Here is a 25837-nt window from a genome sequence, read left to right as displayed (position 1 = left end):
TATTTGTGGCTAATTATATTATAGGTTATTTTAGTTTCTGTTTTGTGTAAAGTATAAAGCATTCCAACAAAGGGTTTTAATGTATTTTTTTTTCTTTTTTCACACCCATGCTGTTGATTGCTAACTGTAAGAGTCTTACAATGACACTGAATAAATATGTCTTTTTTTAAAAATGGAAAGTTAGTCTACTCTGAAGCCAGCTTAGTAAACTTCCCCAAAATTGTAAAGCCAGAGTTCATCAGGCTGAAGCCAGGTTTCATTTGAAATTTATTTGCAAACTGCTTGGGTGGAGAAGCCATTGTCCTCAGATACCAAAAGCTACTGTTGTGACCTTCTGAAGTTCACCATTGTAAGAGCCACCCCAGCAAAGTCATGGGATTATTTGGTTATACAAATCATTGTTGGCACATTCTGTGTAATATATTTAAATATATTACAGCTGTTGCTGTGGTGTAGTGAGTAAAGCCACTGCCTGCAGTGCCGGCATCCCATATGGGCATGCTGGTTCAAGTTCTGGCTGCTCCACTTCAGATCCAGCTCTCTGCTATGGCCTGGGAAAGCAGTGGAGGATGGCCCAAGTCCTTGGGCTCCTGCATCTGTGTGGAAGACCCAGAGGAAGTTCCTGCCTTCTGGCTTTGGTTCGGCACAACTCTGGCCATTGTGGACATCTGGGGAGTGAACCAGTGTATGGAAGAGCTCGCTCTCTCTCTCTCTCTCTCTCTCTGCTTCTTCCTCTCTGTAACTCTGCCTTTCACATAAATAAATAAATCTTTTTAAAAAAATAAATAAATCTTAAAAAAATAATGGTACCAGATAAAATTACAGATGGGAATGAAGCTGTGTATCATCAATTATGTGTAATCAATAAATGAATTAATTCTCTTGAAAAGAAAAGAAAAACTGTTAGAGGCAGATATTTTGTCATTTGATTATTAGGAATTATTTTTATCAGCCCCATTACTAACTCTATTAATAGCCTAACCAGTCTGTCCTCTACACTTTTATTGTGACTATCAAACTATCTCCAGAACTGCTTTTGAGGCAAATCACCAATACTACTTCCCCAAATTATCCAATCACTGGGACAAACGAAAAGTTGCAAAAAGGGGCTGACACTGTGGTGTAGTTGGTAAAGCTGACCCCTGCAGTGCCAGCATCCCACATGGGTGCCAGTTCGAGTCACGGCTGCTCCACTTCCAATCCAGCTCTCTGCTATGGCCTGGGAAAGCAGTAGAAGATGGGCCCTCTGCACCTATGTGGGAGACCCAGAAGAAGCTCGTGGCTCCTGGCTTTGGATCAGTCCAGCTCTGGCCACTGCAGCCATTTGGGGAGTGAACCAGCAGATGAAAGACCTCTCTCTATCTCTCTCTCTACCTCTGCTTCTCTGTAACTCTGCCTTTCAAATAAATAAATAAGTCTTTTTTAAAAAGTTGGAAAAAATAAACCATTGTAATGGCTAACTCTATGTGTCAAGTTGAACCATAGTATCCAAATATGGTCAAATATTATTCTGGATATTTCCAGGAGAGTATTTCAGATGAGATTAAGATTTAAGCCACTGGATTTTGAGTAAAGCAGTTTGCTTACCATAATGTAGGTGGCCTCATCCAATCAGCTAAAGACCTAGATAGAAGAAAAGACTGACTTCCCTTGAGCAAGAGTGAACCCTACAGTAGGCTGTTGGTAGACTTCAAAGGCAACATTGACTCATCCTGGGTACCTAGCCTGCTGGCCCAAATTTTGAACTTACTAGCCTCCATAATCCTGTGATCCAATTACTTAAAATAAATCTTTCTGTAGGTAAACACATCCTATTGGCTCTGTTTCTCTGGAGATCTCTGACTAATACAACCATACTGCATATACAGCCGTGCATAAGAGCATTTCAGTCAGCAATGGGCCACATAGATGATTGTGGTTCCATTAGATTATAATGGAGCTGACAAATTCATATTGCCTAGTGACATCTTCACCTAACAGTCAAACTCACCACTCATGTTTGTGGTGACGTTAGTGTAAACAAACCTACAGTGCTATTAGTCATATAAAAGTATAGATTATACAATTATGTACAGTACATAATACTTTTTAATGATAATAATAATGAACAACTATATTACAGGTTTATGTATTTACTATGCTATATATATTTTTTAAAGGCAGAGAGAGGGAGAGACACAGAGAGAAAAAGATCTTCCATCTGCTTGTTCACTCCCCAAATGTCTGCAACCATTGGGGCTGCACCAGGCCAAAGCCAGGAGCCAGGAGCTTCATCTGGGTCTCCCACATGGTTGTAGGGGCCCAGGGACTTGGGCCATCTTCCGCTGCTTTCCCAGGCACATTAGCAGGGAGCTGGATTGGAACTTGAACCTACACCCATGTTGGATACCAGTGTTATAGGCAAAGGCTTAACCCACTTTGAAAGAACATTGGCACCCATACTATGCTATACTTGTATTGTGCTACTACAAACATTGATAGATGGGTTTTTTCCTGGACATATTCTTTCATTTATTTTGGGCATTTACCCAGGAGTGGAATTTCAGAGATATACAGCAAATCCATATTTAATCTCTTGACGAACTGCTAGACTGTTTTGAAAGCAGTTATATATATCATCTTATATTCCCATCGGCAATATGTGAATGTTCCAGTTTCTTCAAATCCATATAAACACTTGTTATTGTCTGTCATTTTTATTATAGTCAACCTAGCAAGTAAGAAGTGGTATCTCTTTGTTTTCATGAACATTTTTCTTATGACCAGTCACATCTAGTTTTTTCATGTTTATTGTAAATCTTTGGAGAATCTATTCACAACTTTTACCCATCTTTTAATCAGGATGTAGAGCCCTTTACATTTTCTTATCAGATACAAGTTTTGCCAAAACATTCTCTCACTCCATGAGTTGTGTTTTTACTTCCTTTATGGTATCCTTGGCAGAACAAAGGTTTTTACGTTTTTTATAAGATTTATTTACTTATTTGGAAGGTAAAATTACAGAGATAGAAGAAGACCCATACACACACACATACAGAGAGAGAGAGAGAGAGAGAGAGAGAGATCTTCCATCCACTTGTTCACTCCCCAAGTAAAGCCAGGAGCCAGAAGCTTCTTCCAGTTCTCCCACGTGGGTGCAGTGGTCCAACACTTGCGCCATCTCCTGCTGCTTTTCAGGTGCATTAGCCTGGAGCTGAATTAGAAGTAGAGTAGCCAGGACTCAAATTGTCACCCATATAGGATGCTGATACTGCAGGTGGTGACTTAACCTCCTACACTACAACATGAGGCCCAAAACTTTTTAATTTTGATGAAGTCCAATTCATTTATGTTTTGTCGTTACTTGTGCGTTTGGTGTCATACCTAAGAAACATTGCCAATTCTGTGGTCATAAAGACAGATGCCTATTTTTTTCCTATTTTTTTTTTTACTTTTTCTCTGATATTAAAATCTTTGATTAGTTTTAAGTAAATTTTTACATATGGTATATAGTAGAAGACCAACTTCATTCTTTCATTTGTAGAAGACCAACTTCATTCACTTGTCCCAGAACCACTTGTAGAAAAACTATTCTTTCCCTGTTGAATTGTCTTGGAATCTTTGTCAAAAGTCAGTTAAGGAGTGGGCATTTGGCCTTGTGGTTAAGACAATGATGTCCCACATTGAGATACCTGAGTTCCATAACTTGCTCCAGCTCTCAATTCCAGCTTCCTGTTAATGTAATATGGGGAGACAGTGGTGATGCTCAAACAGTTGAGTCTTTGCCACCAACATGGGAGACCTGTGAATTCCCAGCTCCCAGATTTGGCTCAGCCCCAGTAATTGTGGGCATTTGGGAGGTGAACCAGCAGATGGGAGCTCTCTCTTTCTCTCCCTTTGCCTCTCAACAAACAAACAAAAATACAAGAGACAATCATTTGGTATAGCAGCCAGTCATGATGTTAAGAAAATCACTCCAGGGCTAGCATTTGTTGTAGCAGTTAAGTCACTATTTGGGATGTCCATATAACATATCAGAGTGCCTGGTTCAAGTCCCAGCTACTCCACTTCCAGTCAAGCTCTCTGCCAGTGTGCGTCTTGGGAGGCAGCAGGTGAAGGATCAAACACTTAGGTCCTGTCAGCCAAGTGGGATTGAGTTCCAGGACCCTAGTTTTATCCTGGTTCAGCACTGGCTATTGTGGGTACTTGGGGGAGTGAACCAATGGATGGAAGAGCTCTGTCCCTTTGCTTTACAAATAAAATTAAAATTTAAAAAACAATTCCATATATGACAGAATCAAAAGGAATAAAATACACATAGGAATGGATTTAACAAAAGAAGTGCAAACATATACTTTGAAAACCTCAAAATATTATTGAAAAAAATTAAATACAAAAATAAACGGAAAGATCCGAAGACAATATTGTTAAAATTATGATAATTTCCAAATTTATCTATAGAATCAAGGCAATGCTTATCAAAATCGCAGGTGCCTTTTTAAAAATAGAAATTGAGGGACCAGCATTGTAGTGTAGCGGGTAAAAAAGCTGCCACCTACAATGTTGACATTCCATATGGGTGCCAGTTTAGGTACCAGCTGTTCCACTTCTGATCCACCTCCCTGATAATTTGCCTAGGAAAGCAGCAGAAGATGGCCCAAGTGTTTGGGCCTCTGCCACCCATGGAGGAGACCAGATGAAGATCCTGCATCCTGGCTTTGGCCTGGTCCAACCCTGGCCCCAGCCATTGCAGCCATTTTGGGAGTGAACCAGTGAATGGAAAAATATCTCTCTCTCCCTCTCTCTCTCTCTCTGTGTGTGTGTGTGTGTGTAATGCTGCCTTTCTAATAAATAAATATTTTTAAAAAATAGAAATTGAAGCTGATCATAAAATTCAGATATAAACACAAGTAGTAATAATGTAGAGAAAGAGCAAATTAAAGCACACACACGGGCCGGCGCTGCGGCTCAATAGGCTAATCCTCCGCCTAGCGGCGCTGGCACACCAGGTTCTAGTCCCGGTCGGGGCGCCGGATTCTGTCCCGGTTGCTCCTCTTCCAGGCCAGCTCTTTGCTATGGCCCGGGAGTACAGTGGAGGATGGCCCAAGTCCTTGGGCCCTGCACCCTATGGAAGACCAGGAGAAGCACCTGGCTCCTGCCTTCAGATCAGCGCGGTGCCCCGGCTGTAGCGCGCCGGCCACGACGGCCATTGGAGGGTGAACCAACGGCAAAAAGAAGACCTTTCTCTCCGTCTCTCTGTCTCACTGTCCACTCTGCCTGTAAACACACACACACACACACACACACACATTGGGGCCAGTGTGGCATAGCAGGTAAAGCTGCTGCCTGCAATGCTGGCATCCCATATGGGCACCAGTTCGAGTCCCAACTGCTCCACTTCCAATTAGCACCCTGCTAATGCACCTGGCAAAATAGCGAAAGATGGCCTAAGTATTTGGGCCCCTGCACCTTTCAGCCTGGCCCAGCCTTGGCCATCATGGCCACATGGGGAGTGAACCAGCAGATGGAAGATTCTCTCTCTCTCTCTGCCTCTACCTCTCCCCCTCTGCAACTCTGCCTTTCAAATAAATAAATAAATCGTTTAAAAACACAAAAAACAAAATCTTACATTTCTTGATTTCAAGACTTACTATAGTGCTACTTTAATCAAGCAGTATGGTACTGGCAAAAAGCTGCACATACACTTATATCAACAGAATACAATTGAGAGTCCAGAAATAAACTCATATTATGGTCAGTCGATTTTTTTGTAAAAACATAAATTCCAACATACTTGTCTACAGAGTGTAGATAGGCAACTTAATTGCTGTGCCAAGCTTCTGCCACCAGAATTATTTTTTCTTTTTTTTTAATTTAAGGTAAACAAATTTCATGTAATTCATATATACACATTTAGGAATATAGTGATACATTCCAACCAACCCTCCCTCCTCTCTATGCTCCCACACTTCACCTTCCTTCCTCTCTTATTCCCTGTAGAATTATTTTCTTAACATAATTTTTTGATTGTTCAGTGCTAATATATTTAAAATAAATACTTTTTTTTCTTATTGACCTTACATGCTGCAACCTGGATGAATTTGTTTATTGGTTCTAAGGGGTCTTAGTAAATTCCTCTGGATTTTTTACATACAAGATTATGCCAGCATTGTGGTGCTGCCCACTGTGGTGCCAGCATCCCATATTAGAGTGCAGGTTCAAGTTCCAACTGCTAGGCTTCTATTCCAGTTCCCTGCTAATGCACCTAGAAAGGCAGTGGATATTGGCTCAAGTACTTTGGCTCCTGCCACCCATGTGGGATCCTGGATTCATCCTGGCCTATCCCTGATTGTTGTAGCCATTTGGGAAATGTACCAGAGGATGGAAGATCTCTGTTACTCTCGCTTTTAAGTAAACAAAATAAATCTTAAGAGAGAGAGAGAGAATGCATCTTGTAAGCAGTTTTACTACTTCCTTTCCAGTCTGGATGCCTCGTATTTCTTTTCCTCCCCTTGCCTCACTATTGTGCTGGCTAGAGCCTCTAGTACAATGTTGAATAGAAATAGTAAATAGTTTGGCTGGAAATGTTAAGCTGCCACCTGTGATGTCCTATATCTGAGTGCTGGTTTGAGTCTCCACTGCTCCACTTCAGATCTAGCTCCCTGCTAATGTGTCTGGGAAAACAGCAGAATTTGTCCTAAGTTCTTGGGCCTCTGCTATCCATGTGGGAGACTCAGATGAAACTCTTGGCTCCTGGCTTTGGCCTGGCCCAGACCTGGCTGTTGTAGCCATTTGTGGAGTGAACCAGCAGATGGAAGATCTCTTTATTTCTATCTCTCCCTCTCTTTCTGTAACTCTGACTTTCAAATAAACAAATAAATAGTTTTTAAAAATCTTGAGCTTCAACTCACTCCATACAAGTATGTTAATTTAAGCTTAATTTAATTATTCAAATACAATACACTTTTTTAATAAAATCACATAATTTAATTAATAGTATTTTTAAACACATGTTGCTACTATAGTTCTATTAGCCACATAGCTAGATTCCAAAATTTACCAACCTGCTACTATATTTATCAGCTGTTCACCCTCACTGTATTCTAAATACGGTGGCAACACATGAGCCCTTTCATCCATCCTGCCATTTGCTTTATTTGGGCAGTGAGAATTTTTTAATGCAAACTTACAGGAAAGTAGAGGGTTGGTGGGGAATGTCAGGCAAATTATTGTTGTATATGACAAAACTGAGCCACATTATCTCCTGGTTTGGTAATATGAAAGTCTTGCCCCTCTTCCAGGCCAGCTCTCTGCTATGGCCTGGGAGTGCAGTGGAGGATGGCCCAGGTTCTTGGGCCCTGCACCCGCATGGGAGAGCTGGCCTGGAAGAGGGGCAACAGGGACAGAATCCGGCACTCTGACCGGGACTAGGACCCGGTGCACCGGCGCCGCAGGCGGAGCATTAGCCTATTGAGCCATGGCACTGGCCGCAATCCATTTCTGTAAGTAAGGAAACATTCAGCACACTCTTTGAAGGCAGGCAAGACATGCCAAAAAGTCTCTACTACAAACAGGTGTATACAAACCAGTTCCTCTCACAAATTCAGAAATAAAATGAATCACTCCTCACATCCTGGGATGAAGTAATTTAAAGAGCAGAGAATACCCCAGGAGGCTAAAGAAATCAGTCTCCCTTTACATAGAAATATCAGTTCTAATGTAAGAAGTGGGCTTATAGGTGACACACTCAACCAGACAACTTCCCTGTCAAAACATACCTGTAAAATAAAACATCACACTAAACAAGTGTGCTCCTTCTCCTCAATATTTTTCTTTCTTTCTTTCTTTCTTTCTTTCTTTATTTTTTTTTTTTTGAGAAGCAGAGTGGACAGTGAGACAGAGAGAAAGGTCTTCCTTTTGCCATTGGTTCACCCTCCAATGGCCGCCGCGGCCGGCGCACTGCAGCCAGCGCACTGCGCTGATCCGAAGGCAGGAGCAAGGTGCTTCCTCCTGGTTTCCCATGGGGTGCAGGGCCCAAGGACTTGGGCCATCCTCCACTGCACTCCCGGGCCATAGCAGAGAGCTGGCCCGGAAGAGGGGCAACCAGCTCCTCAATATTTTTCATAAGTTCTATGTGTTACAGAGATAGAGCTAAAATACTTTATTCTTAAGATAATCAAAGCACTTAGTCTATTAATAAACCAATTTGTACTTATAGCCTTTATTTGTAAAGGGCAAGCAGTTTATATGTTAACTTTAAGGAGTCCCTCAACTGCTGCTTTTCTATTGATCTGTTATGTTTTACTTTCCCCAGGAGATTTGCAAGGCAACTATGTGGACATATCAGTAAGTTTGGGACATCTCGCATATGAAAAAATAAATCACTGTCAAATATAAATTCAAAGTTGAAGTGTTTTAAAAAGAATGTTAGGTATACTCATCACAGACTTTCCCTTTAGTGATGAATAAATTTTCTAGACTGAGTTCTAGGAATAACTGAAACCCAATTTTTCCCTAGCAGATAACAATTCATGTTATGTAGGCTTTCTCTCTAAAAATATTCTCCTAGTCTCATCTTTCAACATTATCTGCTAAATTTAACCATAGATACTTAAGTTACATTTTTTTCCATAAATGGTGTGAAGCAAAGGTATTCTAAAGAAGGAAATACACAGTGGAAGGTAGAGATAAATCCCAACTTTATTTGATTCTCTGACCTTGAAAAACTTATTTCAGCTTCTTAGCCTGTAAATTTTATATAATGGCAATGCTTCTTTTGTAAGAAAAGTCATGTGAAGATTTAGCAAATAGAAAAATTATGGTTGGTATTGCTATTTATAGGAACACAAGCATGGTTGTCCTAAACTTTATTTCCAGAAATTCAAACATTTAGGGACTCAAGTAACTTAACAACAAGTCCATATTTGTATGATACTTTATAGCTTATAAGTAGTTTCTGTTAGTTACTCATTTAATCCTCATACATATTGTATGAGAAAAATGGTAGCATCTAAGGAGACAGGAGCTCTAAGATGTCAAGTGATTTGCACAAGTTAATACAAAATTAAGAATCACTCTCTCTCTCTCTCTCTCTCTGCCTCTCCTCTCTCTGTGTGACTCTTTCAAATAAATGAGTAAATCCTTAAAAAAAAAATCAAAGCTCAGATTAAAACCCTGTAATTTAATTCACCCAGTGTATTCCCTTTATTTTAATGGACCTAGTTTGATGTTTTAAAAAGCTTATGAAACTATTCCTCACCCTAGTTTATAATATAGGAGTCAAGTGGATGATTCCGTCAGAGAGTTGTCAATTTTTCTGGACTGATTAGAGATCCTGATGACTTCCTTTAGCTACTCACATTTTAAAAAATATAAAGTCTCAATATTTTTAAAAAATATTTATTTAAAAAATCTATTTAAATTTTAAATTAATAAATTTAAAAATTATTTTAAAATATTTAAAAATTAAAAGACAGAGTGATAGAGAAAAAGCTAGAGAAAAATATCTTTCATCAGCTGATTCACTCGCCATATGGTTGCAACAACTAAGGCTAGGCCAGGTTTAAGTCAGGAGCCTAGAACCCTCACATGGGTGGCAGGAACCAAAGTATTTGGACCATCATCTGCTACTTCTTTTTTTTTTTATTTATTTAATGAATATAAATTTCCAAAGTACAGCTTATGGATTACAATGGCTTTCTCCCCCCTCCATAACTTCCCTCCCACCCGCAACCCTCCCCTTCACATCAAGATTCATTTTCAATTCTCTTTATATACAGAAGATCAATTTAGTATATATTAAGTAAAGATTTCAACTGTTTGCACCCACATAGAAACACAAAGTGAAACATACTGTTTGAGTACTAGTTATAGCATTAAATCACAATGTACAGCACATTAAGGACAGAGATCCTACATGAGGAGTAAGTGCACAGTGACTCCTGTTGCTGACTTAACAATTTGACACTCTTGTTTATGGCATCAGTAATCACCCTAGGCTCTTGTCATCAGTTGCCAAGGCTATGGAAGCCTTTTGAGTTCAATGACTCTGATCATATTTAGATCAGGTCGTAGTCAAAGTGGAAGTTCTCTCCTCCCTTCAGAGAAAGGTACCTCCTTCTTTGATGACCTGTTCTTTCTACTGGGACCTCACTCATGGAGATCTTTCATTTAGGTCATTTTTTTTTATAACAGAGTGTCTTGGCTTTTCATGCCTGAAATACTCTCATGGGCTTTTCAGCCAGATCCGAATGCCTTAAGGGCTGATTCTGAGGCCAGAGTGCTGTTTAGGACATCCACCATTCTATAAGTCTGCTGTGTATCCCGCTTCCCATGTTGGATCATTCTCTCCCTTTTTGATTCTATCAGTTAGTATTTGCAGCCACTAGCCTTGTTTATGTGATCCCTTTGACTCTTAATCCTATCATTATAATCAATTGTGAACAGAAATTGATCACTTGGACTAGTGAGATGGCATTGGTACATTTCCCCTTGATGGGATTGAATTGGAATCCCCTGGTATGCTTCTAACTCTACCATTTGGGGCAAGTCAGCTTGAGCATGTCCCAAATTGTACATCTCTTCCCTCTCTTATGCCCACTCTTATATTTAACAGGGATCACTTTTCAGTTAAGTTTCAACACTTAAGAATAACTGTGTATTAATTACAGAATTCAATCAATAGTATTAAGTAGAACAAACAAAAAAAAAATACTAAGAGGGATAACGTATTAAGTTGTTCATCAACAGTCAGGGCAAGGGCTATCAAGTCACCATTTCTCACAGCGTTCACTTCACTTCAACAGGTTTCCTTTTTGGTGCTCGGTTAGTTGTCACTGATCAGGGAGAACATATGATATCTGTCCCTTTGGGACTGGCTTATTTCACTCAGCATAATGTGTTCCAGATTCCTCCATTTTGTTGCAAATGACCGGATTTCATTGTTTTTGACTGCTGTATAGTATTCTATAGAGTACATACCCCATAATTTCTTTATCCAGTCTACTGTGGATGGGCGTTTAGGTTGATTCCAGGTCTTAGCTATTGTGAATAACATTGTGAAACAAACATTGAGGTGCAGACAGCTTCTTTGTTTGCCAATTTAATTTCCTTTGGGTAAATTCCAAGGAGTGGGATGGCTGGGTTGAATGGTAGGGTTATATTCAGGTTTCTGAGGAATCTCCAGACAGACTTCCATAGTGAGTTTATCAGTTTGCATTCCCACCAACAGTGGGTTAGTGTCCCTTTTTCCCCACATCCTCACCAGCATTTGTTGTTGGCAGATTTCTGTATGTGAGCCATTCTCACCGGGGTGAGTTGAAACCTCATTGTGGTTTTGATTTGCATTTCCCTGATTGCTAGTGATCTTGAACATTTTTTCATGTGCCTGTTGGCCATCTGGATTTCCTCTTTTGAAAAATGTCTATTGAGGTCCTTGGCCCATCTATTAAGTGGGTTGTTTCTTTTGTTGTGGTGGAGTTTCTTCTAGGCACATTAGCAGGAAGCTGGGTCAGAATCATGGAGCAGTCAGGACTGGAACCAGATACTCTGATACAGGATGTAGGAGTTTTTTTGTTTTTTGTTTTAAGATTTATTTATTTATGGCCGGCGCCGCGGCTCACTTGGCTAATCCTCTGCCTGTGGAGCCAGCCCCTGGGTTCTAGTCCCAGTCGAGGCACCAGATTCTGTCCCAGTTGCTCCTCTTCCAATCCAGCTCTCTGCTGTGGCCTGGGATCGCAGTGGAGGATGGCCCAAGTCCTTGGGCCCTGCACCCACATGGGAGACTAGGAGGAAGCACCTGGTTCCTGGCTTCAGATCAGCGCAGCGTGCCGGCCATAGTGGCCATTTGGGGGGTGAAGCAATGGAAAAGGAAGACCTTTCTCTCTGTTTCTCTCTCTCTCTCTCTCACTGTCTAACTTTGCCTGTCAAAAAAATAAAAATAAAAATAAAGATTTATTTATGTATTTGAAAGGCAGAATTATACATAGAAAGAAGGAGAGGCAGAGAGAGAGAGAGAGAGAAAGAGAGGCCTTCCATCTGCTGGTTCACTCCCCAACTGGCCACAACAGCCAGAGGTGAGTCAATCCAAAGCCAGGGGCCAGGAGCTTCTTCTGGGCCTCCCACGTGGATGCAGGGACCCAAGAACTTGGGTCATCTTCTACTGATTTCCCAGGCCATAGCAGAGAGCTGGGTCAGAAGTGGAGCAGCTGGGACTCCAACCGGTGCCCATACAAGATGCCGGCACTGCAGGTGGCAGCTTTACTCTCTATGCCACAGCACCGGCCCCAGGATGTAGGAATTTGAAGCAACAACTTAACTTGCTATGCCACAATGCCCACCACTTACATTCTTTTAACTATTTAATTCCTCATATTATTCATTAATTTATTTATCTGTGCTTTTATATCTATTAGATATCTTCAATTTCAAAATAATTATAATACATTCCATATTGACATCACTTAAGGGAACACAGAATAAATGAGAGGAACAAACAGTAAGTCAGATGGTTTTATGGCACAGTGATTTGGCATAGGCCTAACAACATATATCTAGGTTCAAAATAGTATTTCTAGGACAGTGTTTGCTGCAGCATTTTAGACCCCACTTGGGACACCAGCATCCCATATTGGAGTGCCTGGGTTCAAGTCCTGCCTTTATTTCTAATCCCGTTTCCTAACAGTGCGCACCCTGGGAATCAGCAAGTGAGGACTCAAGTTTTGAATCCTTGACACCCATGTGGGAGACCTGGATGGAGTTCTGAGCTCCTGCTTATGACATGACTCAGTCCCAACTATTGTGGGCTTTTAGGGAGTGAACCAGAAGAAGGAAGGGCTGTGTGTGTGTGTGTGTGTGTGTGAGAGAGAGAGAGAGAGAGACAGAGAGAGACAGAGAGACAGAGAGACACTCTTGCCTTTCAAATAAGTCAATATAAATAAATAAATTTTAAAAATTGAACAGTATTAGGACTTCTAATTCCTTTATGTGTAAAATGGAGTCAGCAACACCTACGATTAGTGGGAGTTAATTAAATGCATGTTGTGTATAAGGAGGTATGGTATGTATACAGAAATGTATTTGGCAGAATAGTAAAAAGTAAACGCAAAATTAATGGAAATTTTACAACTTTGGTTGGGAAAAGTCATAAATAAGTCAGTTTGGAAAAGATCCTAAATATAGCTTGATTCACATGGGGGAAGTTGTGAATCACAGTTAGCAGCAAATGCTAGTTTCACAATTTCCCAATGTGAGGTCCTGATTGAAGTACTGATGACAGTGAACATTATATAATTCAATTTAGGATGCACAAACATAGCCCAGAGAATATTTAAACAATGTCCTTAAATGGAAAACAAAATTTAGACTTTTCTCATGAATGAAGATGCTATGTATCCCTTTCCAGCTACTGCCTGTTAAAAGTTTTATTCACCAGTTTTGTGTAAGAAGCAAAGCCTATCCATGACAGATGGCAGGACAATTCTGGCTTCCCAGAAATGGTTTTCCTCCTACTCACACCAGCCCGAGGTCGTGTTGAATCAGGCATTGCAGCTGAATCCTCAGCACTGACTACTACTTCACAGTGTGACTCAGAAACCAACTGTGTTTCTCCTCCTCACTCACAGCCAAACACTGAAACACATTTTGAATTCAGAATCTGTATCTGAAGAAAATTTAAGTGTAAAATGTCATCCAACTCCAACAAGTTTATGTATGTATATAAAAGCATAGAAGAATGGAAAAATCATTTTGATCAGACATTAAGTCATTGGTAGCAATCAAGGATTTAAAAGTATCTGGGCTTCATGAACTCAATGCCCCCTTAAGGAAGCAAAAAACTGAGGGTTAACCTTGATATGCCTCTTTTCCTTAACCTTCTCCCATTCCAATCAAAGCAATTGCACTTGCCACATCGCTCTTTTTTAAAGATTGATTGATTGATTGATTGATTGATTGATATGAAAGGCAAAGTTACAGAGAGGTGGGGGGGAGAGAGAGACTGAGTGAGTGGGGGGGGGGGGGAAATCTTCCATCTACAGGTTCACTCCCCAAATGCCCACAATGGGCAGACCTGGGCCAATCCCAAATTGCCAGGAGCCAGGAGCTTCTTCCAGGTGTACCACATGGGTGCAGGGACCCAAGGACCTGGGCCATCTTCCACTGCTTTCCCAGGTCATAACAGAGACCTGGATCAGAAGTGGAGCAGTTGGAAACCAAACTGGTGCCCATATGGGATGCTGGTACTGCAGGCAACAGTTTTACCTGCTACACCACTGTGCCAGCCCTGCCACACCACTGTGCCAGTCCTGCCACATATCTCTTAAATCCATGAGATTGTCTATGTCTCCCCTGCAACTTCTAGTCTAAGTCAACATCACCTATTTTTTTTAATCTCCTTATATTTAACCTAGATCCTACCCAATGCAGTCAGAGATTTCTCAAAATGCAGACTTGGTCTTGTCACTGCCACCACTTCATTCTTGCTGCTTAAAGCCTTCAATGGGGGCCAGCGCTGTGCCGTTGCAGGTAAAGCCCCAGCTTGTGGAACCAGCTCTCATATGGGTGCCAGTTCAAGTCCTGACTGCTCCACTTCCAATCCAGCTCCCTGCTAATGTGCCTGGGAGAACAGCAGAAATAGGACAATTCCTTGGGTCCCTGCAAACACGTTGGAGACCCAGAAAAATCTCCCAGCTCTTGGCTTTGGATCAGCCCATCTCCAGCGTTTATGGCCATTTGGGGAGTGAACCAGTGCATAGAAGCTCTCTCTCTTTCAAATAAAAAATCAATAATTTTTTTAAAAAGCCCTTAATGTGTTGTCTAATGTGCAGTGATGCTATAACTAGTACTGAAACAGTATTTTTACACTTTGTGTTTCTGCGTGGGTACAAACTGATGAGATCTTTACTAATTATATACTGAATCGATCTTCTGTATATAAAGATAATTGGAAATGAAAAAAAAAAAACCCTGGTGTTAAATTGGAAATGGCATAGAAAATTAATTAATTTTTTAAAAAAATATTATGTAGGATCTCTGTCTTTAATGTGCTGTACACTCTTATTTAATGCTATAACTAGTACTCCAACAGTATTTTTTTCACTTTGTGTTGCTATATGGGGGCAAACTATTGAAATTGTTACCTAATATATACTAAACTGATCTTCTGTATATAAAGAGAATTGAAAATGAATCATGATGTGATTGGAAGGGGAGAGGGAGCGGGAAAGGGGAGGGTTGTGGGTGGGAGGGAAATTTGGGGAGGGGGAAGCCATTGTAATCCATAAGCTGTACTTTGGAAATTTATATTCATTAAATAAAAGTTTAATTTAAAAAAAAGCCTTCAATGGTTTCCCTTTGTTCTATGACATAGGTTCTTAGCATGGGCTATAAGGCAAAGTGGTCTTGGTCAAAACAGTGTATTTAATCATCAGATTTCTTAACCATTAATAAAAATTACAATTTTTAAAAAGATTTATTTATTTACTTTGAAAGTCAGAGTTATACAAAGAAAGGGAGTGACAAAGAGAGAGATCTTCCATCTGCTGGTTTATTCCCCAGATGGCCAGGACTGGGCCAGGCCAAAGTCAGGAGCCAAGAGTTTCATCTGAGTCTCTCACAAGGGTGGCAGGGGCCTAAATACTTGGGCCATCTTCTGCTGCTTTCTCAAGCCATTAACAGGAAGTCAGATTGGAAGTGGAGCAAACCAGCACCATATGGGATACCAGCATTGTGGGGGTGGCTTTATTCTCTATGTCATAATGTCAGCCCCAACGATGTTAATTTTAAAAGTAAATTTAGGAAGCAAAGAAATGGGGGAAGGCATTTGGCTTAGTGGTTGAGCCACTGGTCCAGAAAGCCATGTCCTATACTGGGATGTCTGGGTTCAATACCTGGGCTTTGACTACTGATGCCAGCTTCATGGTAATATGAAGCCTGAGAGCTACCACTAATGGCTTAAGTGGTAATTACTCAAGTAGAACCCATGACACCCACCTAGAAGACTTGAATTAAGACCTTGGCACCTGGCTTCAGTCTGGCCCAGCCCTAGCCACTGCAGGCCTTTGTGGAATGAACCAGCAGATGGGAGCTCACTCTCTGTCTCTGTCATCCTCAAATTAAAATAAAAGGCAAAGAAATGTACTAAAAAGAATATTGTCACTAGGAAGAAGAAAATGAATTTATAAAGAAAAATATGAAAGCCTGTGGGAAGACTGGGTCAAGCTCAGGAAATGGATGCTGCAGCCTGCACTGCCAATACTCTGGAAGTCTGGCCAAGGCATGAAGACAATTCCTCACTGTTTTGTTTATGGATCTTGTTCCCCAAAAAATTGAGTGGATGCACTTGACAGGCTGAAGCCAGGTCATGCACCCACACCTAGCAGTCTGAGAGCTTAACTTCTGCAATGTTAGACTAGCTGGCCTCCCAGTAAAAAATCCCCAAACACAAGAAGGGTTTCAAATTCTGAGAGGAGAGATAGAGAGAGGGAGAGAAAGAGAGAGAAAGAAGAAGAGGGAGAAGGAAAATATTTGCTAGAACTTGATTTCACCCTTGCTCCTCCTCTGGCATCATCCCATCCCACCCTCTCCACACTCCAGCTACAGTGTTCCTTCCTTCAGACATTTCTTTTATCAAGCTCTCCTGTCTTTCTGTAATATTCTTTTCATTACCAGCAACCCACTCTCCTCTATTCTAGGCTAGTGTCAGGCTACTGGCAGGAAAAGGAAGGGACAAAAAGTGAGTTCATTGAAGGAACCATTTACAAATGTGTGTTACAGTTAAGGGAAGTCAACTAGCTATAGTGAAGCATCTGCAACCAGCTACAGCAGGAAGGCCTTTCACCTCTTCAGCTAAGGGAGTAGGGGATGGGTAGCTCCTAGAATGCAGAGAATAGCCACAGCTTTCAGCAAAGAGAAGATGATGATCTATAGCCTTGCACAGAAGGGGAGAGACTTAGCCTCACTTTACTCTGCTCCTGTCCTCTTAGTCTGCTGTTGATACCTCTCATGGGTCAAACCCCCAGACTAAGGACAGAGAGGTAGGTTGCCTCTCGCTGGAGGCCACAGAGGCAGCCTCCTGCAGTACAATAGAATGGAGGGGCTAAAGCAATCCAGTACAGTCAGTGTTCTTTACTTGAGGTTCCTTTCATTAATAGTATGCAAGTCCATGTGTAACTATAAAATTATAAGTGGTTTTAGAATTATTATTGTCCATCTTCCATACTAGATTGTGAATTCCTTGAGGTCAGGAATTGTCTCTATCTTTGTTTACCATTGTTTCCTTAGGAACTAACATAGTACTTGATGTAAGATGGGACTCAATCAATATTTCTTGAACCCATGAAGGTATCTGCTGTATGGGATGATGTGCTTTACACAATCTAATTATTGAGGCCATATCTTCCTACTTCTTTGCCAGCCATGCTATTTCCAGCTTTTCTTTTTATTTTGTCCACCTAGTAAAATGGCTTCAACTGCAAAATCTGTCAGATTCTGCCTAGACTGAGCTGAAATTCTAATAATTTATTTCACCCAAAATTCTTCTCCGCTTGCTTAACTTTGTTAGCTAATTTATTGAGAGCTCATTCTATGGCATATAAGCTTCATGATAGCCAAAGAGTCTAAACCAAAACACACAGGAAACATTTCAAGTTGAATCTCTTTGCCTTTGTGCTATATTAAAAATATGCTTTGAAACAGGCATAATGCCATATGGTGAACGGCATATGGTTTATGACAGCCCCTATTCATATGGAAAATATGCTAATAATATCCTCTACAGGAAGTAAAAGTGGAACCAGATTTATATTTTCCTAAATCGATTTATCTGGTATCTGTATCTACAAAGACTGATTTCCAGTATCACAAGGGTAATGAGCTAGAAGCTGAACAGAGGTGGCTGGTGTATGAGGTCAGTTACAAAAGAATTCCCCCAGACGAAGACAAATGTAATCCGTGATTTAGGAGGTCAGAGGCACGGCAATGTTGATGGCTAATGAGATATGTAGAGAAGCCCCTGAGCCATGTCAAGGGGATTACCTGAAGGATCAGCTCAGGTTTAGAGAGCTCATACCTCTCTACTTAGCACCTCCCAAGATGTTATTCCCATCTTTTGGCCTTATAGATTGGACTTATTTTGACTGGCTAGAGTCCTATCAGGCCTATGCCAGCACCTCCTTTTATAATACTATTTTAAAATGTCTCCTTTACAATCCTGAAATGGAATTCATAGGTAACACAATTTACACAAAACATTTTAATACCAATGTAATGATCTAACTATATTTTAAAAGCATTAATAAAACTTACTTATAATAAAGTAATATATGTCACAGAATGTAAACTCTCAGACACTCAGAAGCTTACATCTTGGGGTAGTCTCAGAATCACTGTGAAAGCAACAACCACAAATACAAAATGCATCAAACTGTATTGGAGACTCCAATACCATGAGTGGTGATGTCCAGGACATAAGTTTCCAAAACAGTACGCAACTCTTCGTAAAGTTCCCCAGAAACCAATGTACAAAATTTCCTTGGCTTAATAGTTAGAATCCTAGAAAATTCATAAATTAAAAAAATACATAAAACTACACAGATCCTTATATAAAATGGAGTTGGGTGCAGGCACAGATAATAAATAAATTCTATATGTACATGAAAATCCAATAAGACATTTGAAAGTCTTATTCAATTTACAGGCCAAGTTTTTGAAGTACGGATATGTCTTATACAACGTAGAACTTCTAGAAGTATCTTCCAATTATGTTAATAAGCTAAAAAGGGTCTATAAGTTTCCAAAATGTCCCAAAGGTGTGTGTCACCTGTTGAGAACTGCTGGACTATAGGCCTCAGTAATCAGTTTTCTGACTGTGAGTACTGCCATAATGTTGACATTTTAAACCTTTCTCTGACTGGTACAAACCTTTGTAGCAGTCTCAGAAACAAAATCCTTCTAACTTAACAAAAGCAATGAAAAAGTTTGCAGAAGAGATAATGCAGCAGTTTATTCAACTGAAAGAGGAGATAAGCAAGTAAGCCTCAGTGTATCATTTAGGATTAAGTTCCAGTAAACATGATAAAAATGAAAGAAAAAAAAAAACAGTGGCACAAAAAAAGGTATATTTCTAATTTTCTCTCACATGCACCAAACAAGTCCAGAGCAGGTACAGTGGTTCTGCTCCACAAAATTCCCAGCGAACAGGCTCTGGGCTCACAGCTCCACCATTCTTAGGATGTAGCTCTGATCCTCAGGGTCCAAGAAAGCAGCAGCATTCAAGAACAGATGAAGAACAAGGCAAATGGTATGTCCCAAGTAACTTCTAAGGAAGGTTCTTAGAAGTTGCCACAAGGCAATTCCACTTATATCTCATTGGCCATAATTTAGTTATATGCCTATGCTTACATGCAGGAAAGCCAGGAAGAGCAGTGTTTGTTCTGGGTGGTCATGGAACTAGTTGAAAAGTCTATTACTAAAGAAGAAAGAAAAATGGATAGCAGATGACAAACTAATAATCCATGTTCTACTTTGAGAAGGAGACGAATTTGGATAACTCCAGAGATCTTGTATCTGCTGGTTCACTTCCCAAATGGCTGTAACAGCCAGGGTGGGCCAGGTTGAAACTAGAAGTGTGGAACTCCATCCAGGTTTTCCACACATTGGCAGGGACCCAAGTTTTGGAGCAATCGCTTTTTGCCTCCCGGGATGTTCATTAGCAGGAAGCTGGATCAGAAGCAGAGTAGTTGAGACTCAAATGAGGCATTTCTATATGGGATTTGGGAGTCCAAAGCACTGGCTTATCCCACTGTACCACAATATCCACCCCAGTTTAATATTTCTAAGACAAAAAAGATATCTTCGTATCCATGAGCCAAATTTTCCAAAATCAAAAACCATTAAGGAGCTTCTAGTTTAACATGGCAGATTAATTAGATGTGTTTATCTCCACATGTTCCTGAAACCCCAGAAAAAAAGATGGTATAAAGCATAAGGCAAAAGAAAATGAATACTGGCAGACAAAAAATAATAAATTTTTGAAAGTCAGGAAACAGATGGAAGACTGTTAACAAAAGAAGTTAAAATTTGGGGCCGGTGCTGAGGCATAGCAGGTAAAGCCACCTCCAGTGCCAGCATCCCATATGGGCACGGGTTCAAGTCCCGGCTGCTCCACTTCAGATTCAGCTTTCTGCTATGGCCTGGGAAAGCAGTAGAAGAAGGCCCAAGTGCTTGGGCACCTTCACCCATGTGGGAGACCCTGAAGAAGCTCCTGGCTCCTGGCTTCGGATTGACACAGCTCCGACCATTGCAGCCATCTGGGGAGTGAACAGCAGATGAAAGACCTCTCTCTCTGCCTCTCCTCCTCTCTCTGTGTAACTCTGAATTTCAAATAAATAAGTAAATCTTTTTTAAAAATGTCTATCACTACAGACTTAAAAAGGAAAAAAAAAAAACTCTGTGTCTCTCCCACTCTTCTCTTGTCACTGTGCCTTTTAAATAAATAAATATTTCTTAAAAATAAAATATGACTCATTTTGGTGCAAAGAGAATTTGAAATCCATGCAGTTTATCATAAAACATATTTCCCATGGAATTTTTTTTAAGTGTCTGCATCTATATAGGGTTCAGTACCATCCACAGTTTCAAGCATTTTCTGAGTGTCTTGGAATGCATCCCCTGTTGGTAAGGGGAGAATACAATATAGAGGGGGACTATTGTATATGGGATGACAGTCTACACAATCTAGGTAACAGCCAGTCTAGACACAGACAGGAGGACAGAGACAGCTGATAGATTATCAGAAATGTTGAATGCAGTATTAATAAACCTCTGAAAAATCTAATGAAACGCTTACTCATAGTGATAGAAAATTGCTAAGATAGAAACTTGGGCAATTCTCAGTGCCAAAGAAGACAAAAGGCTGTACTCACACAAAGCAGTCGAAACATACTACATAGCTTACCAGTGACCATCACTCACATAATGGTAACACAAAATATTTAGTCAAGTAGAAATCAGGTTAGAAATATGTTAGGATGATAGGGAATGAAAGTATAGTATGAGGAACTAATAGAGAGTGTCTAAAATATAAAAATGAACTTCAGCAACCAGCAATTTATGTTGGGAAAAACTGCCAATGATTTATAAGCATCAGGACAGGGGCAAGGGTGGCCTGCGCTGTGGTGTTGTGGGTAAAGTCGCCGCCTGTGATACCGGCATCCAACAAGGGCACGGGCTTGAGTCTCAGCTGCTCCACTTCTGATCCAGCTCCCAGCTAACGCACCTGGGAAAGCAGTGGAAGATGGCCCAGATGCTTGGGCCCCTGCACACACATGGGAGACCCAGAAGAAGCTCCTGGCTCCTGACTTCAGCCTGCCACAGCCTCAACTGTTGTGGTCATTTGGGGGCTGACCCAGCCGATGCAGGATCTCTCTCTCTCTCTCCCTCCCCTCTCCTTTTCTCTCTCTTTAACTCTTTCAGATACATAAATTAAACCTTAAAAATAGAAAATAAATAAAACATCTGGGAAGCACAGGTCAGGGGAGGAAGGAAAAATCAATTTCTTTTTAGTATAAGCTCTGTAATGATATTTAATATTGTGTATAATTTGTACTACATTGATAAAAATTATAATCTCCCCAAAAAGAACCAATGAGAATAAATTCAGATATTATTCATGTGTTAGCTTACATCATACACCAATGTCAACACTCCATTTAGTGTGAATTTTCTACAGAGACTCAGTATTTGCTTAAATTAGGAAGATGTTATTACTTCATATGCCTCATCTACCTCAGCGACCAGTATTTGAATTTTCAAATGGTTAAAAAAGAAAAACTTTCTCTTTCAGTGTCTGTGTGTGATAAATGAATATCTCAAAGCATATTTGCTTCCCAAATGCTCATGTATTCTCCATATTTACTATACCACAACTGTTTGGCTTTTTTTTTTTTTTTTTTTTTTTTTTTGACAGGCAGAGTGGATAGTGAGAGAGAGAGAGAGAAAGGTCTTCCTTTGCCGTTGGTTCACCCTCCAATGCCTGCTGAGGCCGGCACACCACTCTGATCCGAAGGCAGGAGCCAGGTGCTTATCCTGGTCTCCCATGCAGGTGCAGGGCCCAAGCACTTGGGCCATCCTCCACTGCCTTCCCGGACCATAGCAGAGAGCTGCCCTGGAAGAGGGGCAACTGGGATAGAATCCGGCGCCCCAACTGGGACTAGAACCCGGTGTGCCGGCGCCGCAAGGCGGAGGATTAGCCTGTTAAGCCATGGCGCCGGCCTCTGTTTGGCATTTGACAACCAAATCAAAAGCCTGCCTTGCTCTGTCTGCTCAACCTTGGTCTGGTTCTCCCCATAGAGGTCATGACCTCATTCTGTCATCCAATGCCTTCTGTTTTTACTTCTCATTTAGTAATTCCCATATTTCACTTTATAAATTACCAAATATTCAGTATTCTATAAATAACAATATGTACTATACAGTATAAATATACTACATATATTTTACTTCAAACTAATATATATGTATGTGTGCATTTAGATACATATATTTAACAGTGAAGACATTTATAATTCAGAATGCATTAATCTAAATACATTTGCCATGTCTCTAATAAAATGTACTTTTCTGGTAGACAGAACAGTCTGTCAGTGTCTACGTGACAGTAAATACCTGTCTTAGAATTTAACTAGTCAAATATATACTCAAAATTCATTTCTTTTTTTTCAAGATTTATTTTATTTATTTGAAAGACAGAGTTACAGAGGTAGAGACATAAAGAGAGTCTTCCATCTGCTGTTCACTCCCCAGATGACTGCAACGGCCGGAGCTGTGTCGATCCGAAGCCAGGAGCCAGGAGCTTCTTCCAGGTCTCCCATGTGGGTACAGGGGCTCAAGGACTTAGGCCATCTTCTACTACTTTCCCAGGCTACAGCAGAGAGCTGGATCAGAAGAGGAACAGCTGGGACCATATGGGATGTCAGCACTTCAGGCCAAGGCTTTAACCTGCTGCACCACAGCGCTGGCCCCCAAAATTCATTTTTTTACATGAACATTTTCTTTTCTAAATGTTTCTAACAAGTACATTCTACCATACTAAGATCATTTTCCATACCAAAGTCTTCTGATAAACTGTAAAGAGGATTTTATTCATTAAAATTCAGTATTTATTTTGGAGACTCACCTTAGCAAACTTTTGATTTAAGAAAGCAGTGGAGCAAGAAAAATATTCTCCGTCCAAGGTTCTTTCCTGACAATTATGACTTCGCCAAACACCTGCTGAAAACAAAATACATGAGAACAATAAGAAACATTTCATCACCTGGAAACCCCAAGGGGTAAGTTGAAAAGTTATCTCAGAAAGTTAATCTAAATAGCCTACCTTATGATTCAATCAAAATTAATATGCCTTCTCTCCCAACCCAAATACATGAAAGAAGGGGAGAACATCCTGCATAACTCTTTTATCTGAATTATTGGGGGAATAGTTATAATTTTCATTTACTTTTTCAGTGGAATTACTATTTCAGATACGGAAGATTTTCGTAAATTATTTATCATCCACTGCTCCATAATATTACAAATATAGGAATCAACAAATAAAGTAGAAAGCTTTCAAAATACAGGTGGCAACTAAATTGCCTCCATGCAATATACTTAACTATTTTATGTTTTTTTTTTTAAAGATTTATATATTTATCTGAAATTCAGAGTTACAGAAAGGCAGAGTCAGAGACAGAGTGGGGCGGGCTTCCATCCACTGGTTCACTCCCCAGATGGCCACAACGGCGAGAGCTGGGCCAATCTGAAGCCAGGAGCTAGGAACTTCTTCTAGGTCTCCCACGCGGGTGCAGGGGCCCACGCATTTGGGCCATCTTCCACTGCTATCCCAGGCCATAGCAGAGAGCTGGATCAGAAGTGAAGCAGTCAAGACTCAAACTGGGGCTCATATGGGATGCCAGCACTGCAGGAGGCAGCTTTACCTGCTATGCCACAGTGCTGGACCCCTTAACTATTTTCTTAATAAAAAATCTGGACCAAGATAAGCTGAAACACTCTTATGGGAAAAATAAGAAAACTTGAAATCAGAGTTATCTTCCTAGGAAATCCAGACTATGTCATCATTAAAAATATGCTTCATTAAAAACCACAGAGAAACACATGATTCAATCAAAGAATACAATGAGGCATGTGTCCTTGCCAAGGAACACAATCAAAACTAAGTGGTGTCTATTAGTGCCGACAAATCCGTGGAAAGACTATTTTGCATTGTATCCTTGACAATAGACAAAGATATCAGAAGCATAATCCAGGGCACCAAGCCAAGAAAGGTGATGTCTTCTTGGCTGCCTATCCGAGCCTCAGCCATTCTCACGGCGTCCTGCCTGGCAGGCAGCCTGATCTTAGTTCCACCAGTGCCTTGCCTGTGTTTGTCTCGCTCACTAATCCCTTCAAGGCAGAGCTTTGTGTTCCAGCTGGTTGAAGAGGGTCAGCTCTTTTTCCCTGCTCCCTGAAGAATTTTCCTACATGGATATTTCTCTTGTGGTCAACCACAGTAATCCAGAAAGAGCATGCATTTTAGAATCAGAGGGATTTGGATTAAGTACATTTCAACTATTGTACTTAACTTCTCTGAGCTTCAATTTCTGTGTCTACAGAGACATAACAACTCTCTCCATTATGTTGATGGATACTATATCTGAGGGTACTGTAATTTCTACATTTTAAGGTTGTGTGCTTACCATAATACATTTGGTGTACTACAGAATACACAATGACTTTTAGTTTGCACCCACTTTTTTGATGCCTAATTTCAGAATTAGAGTCATCACTGACACTTAGAAGTTTTCTTCTCTCTGTCAGATTAGATCTCTGAGTACATATAATCTGCTGAACAACAGGTGTGCTTATTATGTATTTGCCATTTTGTAGTATGTGGAGGGTAGAATAGTTAGAAGAAAACATTTTGGAATCAGACAGACCTGGGTTCAAATTCAACCTGCACCACTTCTTCTGTACTTTAGAAAAGCCAATTAACTTCTCTGAGCCTATACTTTCAATTTGTAAAACAGAAAAATAATACTTTTTCTATCTACCTCAAAAGCATTTTTGTGGGGATAAAACTGGATAATATATGCTTGGTAAATAATAAGATGTTGTACAAATATAAGTTATTTTTATTATTGTCACTATGATTATTGTAATGAACTATTTCACTTTTATTAAAAATGTTTATTTTTTACAATTCATGCATTTATGTATATGACACAGAAAGAGAGACAGAAAGGTCTCCCCAAATGACCTCCATAGTCAGAACTGGGCCAGGCTGAAGCAAAGAGCCTGGAATTCAATCCTGATTTCCCATGTGGAAGACAGCGACTTGAGTGCCATCACCTGCTGCCTCCCAGGGTGCACATTAGCAGAAAGCTGGAACTGGGACTTGAACTAGACATTCCAATATGGGATGTGGGCATCCCAAGCAGCGGCTTCACTGCTGAATGAAATACCACCCTAAGTAACGGAATTGTTATAAATAGTACTCAATTTTATTATTCCTGAGAGATGATTTAGAAAAAAGCTATCTGAGAAAAACAAGTTATTACATGGCCAGCTCCCTCTTACACTGAGGAAAAGATGAAATTAATAAACACATATTTAAATAAAGACTAATAACAAAATAATTAAAATGCACCTTCTAGTTTGCATGCTAATATCGACAATTTCTTGGACAAATCTTCCTAATTAATTTTGTTTGGTTTTCTTATCTCTAAAATAATTACAGGGGCCAGTGTTGTGGTGTAACATGTTAAGTTGCCGCCTACAACATAGGCATGCCACATGCACACTGGTTCGACTCCCAACTGCTCCA

At 40.3% G+C, this 25837-nt stretch overlaps 1 protein-coding gene across 2 annotated transcripts in view; it reads right to left on the bottom strand.

Moving 5' to 3' along the window:
• ACYP2 (acylphosphatase 2) overlaps nt 1-25837 on the bottom strand; it is a 321268-nt gene that overhangs the window by 216122 nt on the left and 79309 nt on the right. The window contains exon 2 of one of the 2 annotated variants that reach the window (XM_062209437.1): nt 23153-23247. The gene's annotated coding sequence lies outside the window, so the exon portion shown is untranslated. The remainder of the gene's footprint in view (nt 1-23152; nt 23248-25837) is intronic. The other variant, XM_062209439.1, reaches the window with a different exon arrangement.

The sequence above is a fragment of the Lepus europaeus genome, chromosome 13 (assembly GCF_033115175.1).
Source record: "Lepus europaeus isolate LE1 chromosome 13, mLepTim1.pri, whole genome shotgun sequence".
Classification (NCBI taxonomy): Eukaryota; Metazoa; Chordata; class Mammalia; order Lagomorpha; family Leporidae; genus Lepus; species Lepus europaeus.
The sequence above is the reverse complement of the archived record's forward strand: the minus strand, read 5'-3'. Positions and strand labels throughout refer to the sequence as shown.